Raw genomic sequence first — 5,877 nt, 5'->3', positions numbered from 1 at the left:
GAGAGGGGGGAGAGGGAGAGAAGGAGGACAGAGGGAGAGGGAGGGAGGAAGAGACCTCTTTCCCTCTCCCTCTCCCGCCTCTCTCTCCCTCTCCTCTCCATATCTCTCTCCCTCTCTTCCTCTCCCTCCCTCTCCCTCCATCTCTCCCTCTCTCTCTCTCCCGCTCCCTTGTCTCTGCCTTGCCATCTCTCCCTCTCTGGGAGGGAGTGAGGGAGATGAAGAGATGGAGGGAGCGGGAGAGTTGGAGGGAGAGGGAGAGGGAGAGGGAGGGAGGGATAGAGGGAGGGAGGGAGGGAGGGAGGGATATAGGGAGGGAGGGAAGGACGTCTTTTGCTCCCTCCCTCTATCCCTCTCTCCATCTCCCCCCCTCTCTCCCTCTCCCCCCATCCTGCTCTCTCTCCCTGTCCCTCCACCTCCTTCCCTCTCCAGAGAGGGAAGGAGGTGGAGGGACAGGGAGAGGGAAAGAGGTAGAGGGAGGGCGTGCGGAACAGGGAAACAGGGACAGGGAGAGAGGAAGGGAGAGAAGGACAGGGAAGAGGGACGGGGGAGGCGGGAAGACGGAGGGGGGAGGTGGGAGAGAGACGGGGGAGAGGGAGGGGGTAGAGGGAGGGGGAGGGTAGAGGGAGAGGGATGTGGGAGAGCGAGGGGGAGACGGAGGTGGAGAGGGAGTTGGGAGAGGGACGGGGAGAGGGACGGGGAGGGGGGAAGGGGGGGAGGGAGAGAGGGAAAGAGAGAGACGCAGAGGAAAGAGGGAGAGGGAAGGGGGGGGACAGAGGGAGAGAGGGAGGGGGAGAGGGACGAGAGGAAGCAGGGAGAAAAGAGAGAAAGAACACACCATGTACATTTCTGTCAAATGACACCGGGGATCCTTACACAACCAGGAGAAAATAACACAGCGAGGCTCTTTCTCAGCTGGAACTGGAACTGCAGATGGGGCCAAACACCACCAGGGTGGCCACACATGTCCAGCTGCCGCCGCAGCCCCCTGAGTCTGGTCACCAGGGCTCTGAGTGTTTGCTCCAGGGACCTGGGGTTCACCCTGTCACCCTGGAGGTCGGGCCTAGACAGCAGCGCCCCGGGCTGGACACATGGGGGGAAAAGCATCTCCACAGGACAGCTTGTGCGAGCCGATTCAGCTGCGAGATTCTAGAGGCCCGGGATCACCCTGTGGCCCATGAAACCCAGGAGCCAGGAGGGTCTTGCATCGAGATTCCTGTCCGTTGGACTGTAACGTTTGTGTAAGGAATCTTGGAAACAGTGGTAACAAGACTGAATTCGAACGAGCTTTAGGGTATTATGGACCACTCCGAAGTGTGTGGGTTGCTAAAAACCCTCCCGGCTTCGCTCTTGTTGAAAATGAAGATCCCCGAGGTGCAGCGGATGCTGTCTGAGAACTAGACGGGAGAACACTCTGTGGCTGCCGAGTAAGAGTGGACCTGTCCAATGGGGAAAGGAGAAGTCGACATCGTGACCGCCTCCTTCTTGGGGTCGTCGCCCTCGAGATGATTATCGGAGGAGGAGTCCTCCCCCTCACCACAGATGTCCAAGACGGAGAAGCTTCTCCCGCAGCCGGAGCAGGTCCCTTTAGTAGATGTAGGAGAAGAGAGAGATCACTGTCCCAGGAGAGAAATCGCAAGCCGTCCCGATCTTTCTCTAGGTCTCCTAGCCGATCCAGGTCAAATGAAAGGAAATAGCAGACCACTTTGCAAGAGGAGTGGTGCACAGGAAATAACTTCATTTGACAGGAGTATGTACAGAAAATTCAAGTTTCGTTTGAGACTTCCGAAGCTTGATGCACTTTTTAAATGTTTTAGCTGTTCACATTTGTTTGTCTCTTGGGCGGTGACACATAAACATGTCATTCTCTATGGTTTGAAATGGGTCATATGAGGCATGTAATATGAAGAATTGTTTCTTTACAATGTTCTCTTAAGCAAAATTGAATTTGCTTTGAATTTTTGGTCTTGCCTAGACTGATAATAAAACTCTAACTCCTGCCCACCTAAAGTGTGATGTTTATTATTATGGAAGCAACACTGGCAAACATTGAAAAGACTTTCTGTAGCTGGGATATGGTATGCAGCTGTAGTTAAGCAAGCAGTCTTTAAAAGGTGCTGTGAACACAAGCCAGCAGGTAGAAGTGAAAGCCGCACCCTTACCCTAGATTAGAGGTTTAAGAATTCCACTAGTCTTCACACTGGACAAGAGGTTGTCCAGTGAGTTTAGAATCTAAGAAGTTTCAAGGAAGTTAGTTTCCCTTTGAGTTAGGTCATAAGTCCCCTCTGTGATTGCCGTACATGAATACATAGCTCTTTGTAATGTTTTTTGGAAGTTGAGATGATCAAGATACCAATGTCTTGCCAGATGAAGAGTATATTGTAGAGCTGAACTTTGAGTTACTGTGCAGTTTTCTTTTTCATGCTGTCATTTGTAATATGTTTTGTGAGACTCCTTGGGATTAAAGTTTTGGTTCCAAAAGGAACAAAGAAAACAAAAAAAGGATCCACCTGCCAATGCAGGGGACACGGGTCCGAGCCCTGGTCCGGGAAGATCCCCTGTGCCGCAGATCAACTAAGCCCGTGGGCCACAACTATTGAGCCTGCGCTCTAGATCCTGGGAGCCACAACTACTGAGCCCCCATGCCACAACTACAGAAGCCCGCACAGCTAGAGCCCGTGCTCCGAAACAAAAGAAGCCACTGTAATGAGAAGCACGTGCCCGCAACAAAGAGGAGCCCCTGCTCGCCGCAACTAGAGAAAGCCCGTGTGCAGCAATGAAGACCCAACGCAGCAAAAAAAAAAGACGATACTGGCCAGGTGATCAAGGGTAAAATTGTTTGTCACAAGTCCCGTTGATGGGGTGTATCCTTGATGTGTGTATCCTTGATGGTGTGTATCCTTGATGATGTGACCTGAGGAGAATGACATTTTTATCTCTGTCTGGATCTTCTGCCCCAAACCCCGTAACTCCAGCCCAACCATAAGAAAAACATCAGAAAACCAACAGACAAACAAATTGAGGGACAAAATACCTGACCAGTCCTCCTCAAAACTTTCAAGGTATCAAGACCCAGGGACGTCTGAGAAATGTCACAGCCCAGAGGAGACTGGCACAGAAAAAGGATGTTAGGGGAAAGCTAGGGAAATTCTAGTAAAGTGTGGACTTTAGTTAATAATAACGTATCCATCTCGGTTCCTTAGTTGGATAAGCATGTCGTACTAACGTACTAAAGTACTAACGTGTTGGAAATAGGGGTACTGGGTCGGGGGTCCACAGCACTCTGCACACTCTGTACAGATCTTTGCAACTTTTTTGTAACTCTAAGCTATTCTAAAATTAAGCAACTACTAAACAGAGATAAGAATGTTATTTCCCTGATTTGAACATGCCTGAGTTTGTTTTCATGGTCACATTTGTGCTATCTGGATGTGTCTTGGAATCAGTAGCAAAGGAGAGTTGCCAGCCCCTGGGAAGATGCGGCTGGTTTGCAGGTGGCTTGCTCTGGAGCTGAAGACCACGGTGGGAAGTCTGCAGCCTCGGGCTGCACTTAGAACCATGGGAGGGGATGGGCCAGCTCAGTTAGGGATGGAACGTATAAATAAAACTCTTTTTCTTTTCCATTATGGCTTATCACAGGATATTGAATATAGTTCCCTGTGCTAGACAGTAGGACCTTGTAGCTTATCCATCCTATATTTAATAGATTGCGTCTGCTAACCCCAAACTCCCAATCCAACCCTCCCTCCCTCTTTCTCCCCCTTGGCAACCACAAGTCTGTTCTCTATGTCTGTGAGTCTGTTTTTGTTTCGTAGACAAGTTCATTTGTGTCGTATTTTGGATTTCACATATAAGAGAGATCATATATGTGTCTTTCTCTTCTGACTTACTTCACTTAGTATGATAATCTCTAGGTCCATCCACGACGTTGCGGCAAATAGCATTATTTCATTCTTTTTATGGCTGAATATATTCCATTGTATATATGTACCACATCTTCTTTATCCATTCATCCATGAGTGGACATTTAGGTAGCTTCCACATCTTGCCTATTATAAATAGTGATGCAATGAACATTGGGGTGCATGTATCTTTTCTTTCTTTCTTTCTTCTTTCTTTCTTTCTTTCTTTCTTTCTTTCTTTCTTTCTTTCTTTCTTTCTTCTTCTTTCTTTCTTTTTCTTTCTTTCTCTCTTTCTTTATTTTTTTGTCACACAGTATGTGGGATCTTAGTTCCCTGGCCAGAGATGGAACCCATGCTCCCTGCACCGGAAGCACAGAGTCTTAACCACTAGACCACCAGGGAAGTCCCAGGGGTGTATGTACATTTTTGAATTAGAGTTTTCTCCAGATCTATGCCCAGGAGTGGAATTGCGGGACCCTATGGCAGCTGTATCTGTTCTCTGCACGTCTCACATCAACCACCTGCACTCCAATCCTTGCTCTCAACGTCATCTTTGGGGAACACAACCTGCGACAGGGACCTTGACAAGAAGAAATGGCTCAGGGAAAAGCTACCTGCACAGGGAGGAGATAGAGGCCATCGACCCTGGGGTGCGGCGGGGAGAGTGGGCACGGTGATTTGTCATTTCATCCCTGATACTCAGCCCTCCTGGCTGCCCCACTCTAGGTCACCTCGGGATACAGAGGTGACCCGGTTAGAGTCCCAGCCTGTGCAGGAATCTAGGGGCACCAGCGGGTCTGAATAATATTAGTGCAGGGTCTCCCCCATGGCACTGGGGTTATTTGGGGCGGGTCATTCTCTGCTGGGGGCCCCTCCTGGGCACTGTGTGGGGTTCAGCAGCATCCCTGTCCCCACCCATTTGATTCCAGGGGCCCCTTCCCCCCCAGTTGTGACAACCACAGATTTTCCCCAGACATCACCGAAGAACTGGGTGAGGCGGAAGCAGGATGGCCCTGGGTGAGGACAGCTGTGTTGAAGCAAGCAGCCTGGCTTAGGGCAGGGTCCGCCCCAGTCCCGTCAGAGCCTGCATTTAGAACTGCCCCTTCGCTCTCCCACCTCCCATGCCCTGCAGTGGTCTCCGAGACATCATCCCCGTGTAACAAATCACACCTTCTCAGTTTACTGTCCCTAGCACCTAGAAGAGTGTCTGCTATGTAGTAGATGCTTCCTAAATACTTGCTGAATAAAGGAGTTGAATAAAGGGATGAGTGGATGAATGAATGAAGGTTACCATGGAAGGAGGGGGGAGATTCCCTTTCTGGCTCTCGGGGGTTGGGATATCAAGTGAAAGATCCATCCTAAATAGGCTGACCAGCCTTCCGGGGTTCCCCGGAAATGAGGGTTTCCCCACAGTTCCAGCGCTCAAACCTGAGCGGTCCTGGGTAAACTGGGGGCGGGTGTTGGTCACCCTGTGTAAACACAGTAACAATTGCAACTGCAATAGCAATGGCCGAGGACCTCTACGGTCTTATTGACCAGGCCCAGTTCTTTACCTGGCGGGGAAGGGTGGGCCGGGATTGGAATTCCGGTGATGCAGGGTGGGCGGGTGAGGGCACACCCCGAGCTTGTGTAGGGGAGTCCAGGAAGGTTCTGGAGGAAGTGACAGTGACACAGGAGGGAGGGAGGAGTCTAAGAAGAACATCCCACATGACAACGTGTGCCAATGGCCCTGGGCCCAAGGTCACACCTGACCAGGGCTTGCTTTTTTTCTTTTTTTCTAATTTACTTTTTCCCACATGGATATGCAATTGTCCTAATGCCATTTATTGAAAACTCCTTAATTTCCCCACTTTCTGTCATATCAAGTTCTCATCTGTTTCTGGACCTTTATTCTCTACCATAGAGCTATACGTCCCATCCTTGCACCACTAGGGCTGTTTCATCACTATAACTTTATTTTTTATTCATTTATTTCTTT

At 50.0% G+C, this 5,877-nt stretch overlaps 1 pseudogene; it reads left to right on the top strand.

Annotated features, from left to right (window-relative positions):
* The first annotated feature begins 930 nt into the window (after positions 1-930).
* Positions 931-1,996, top strand: LOC125964808 (serine/arginine-rich splicing factor 3-like; annotated as a pseudogene).
* Positions 1,997-5,877: the final 3,881 nt, after the last annotated feature.

Source organism: Orcinus orca, chromosome 6 (assembly GCF_937001465.1).
Source record: "Orcinus orca chromosome 6, mOrcOrc1.1, whole genome shotgun sequence".
Classification (NCBI taxonomy): Eukaryota; Metazoa; Chordata; class Mammalia; order Artiodactyla; family Delphinidae; genus Orcinus; species Orcinus orca.
The sequence above is the reverse complement of the archived record's forward strand: the minus strand, read 5'-3'. Positions and strand labels throughout refer to the sequence as shown.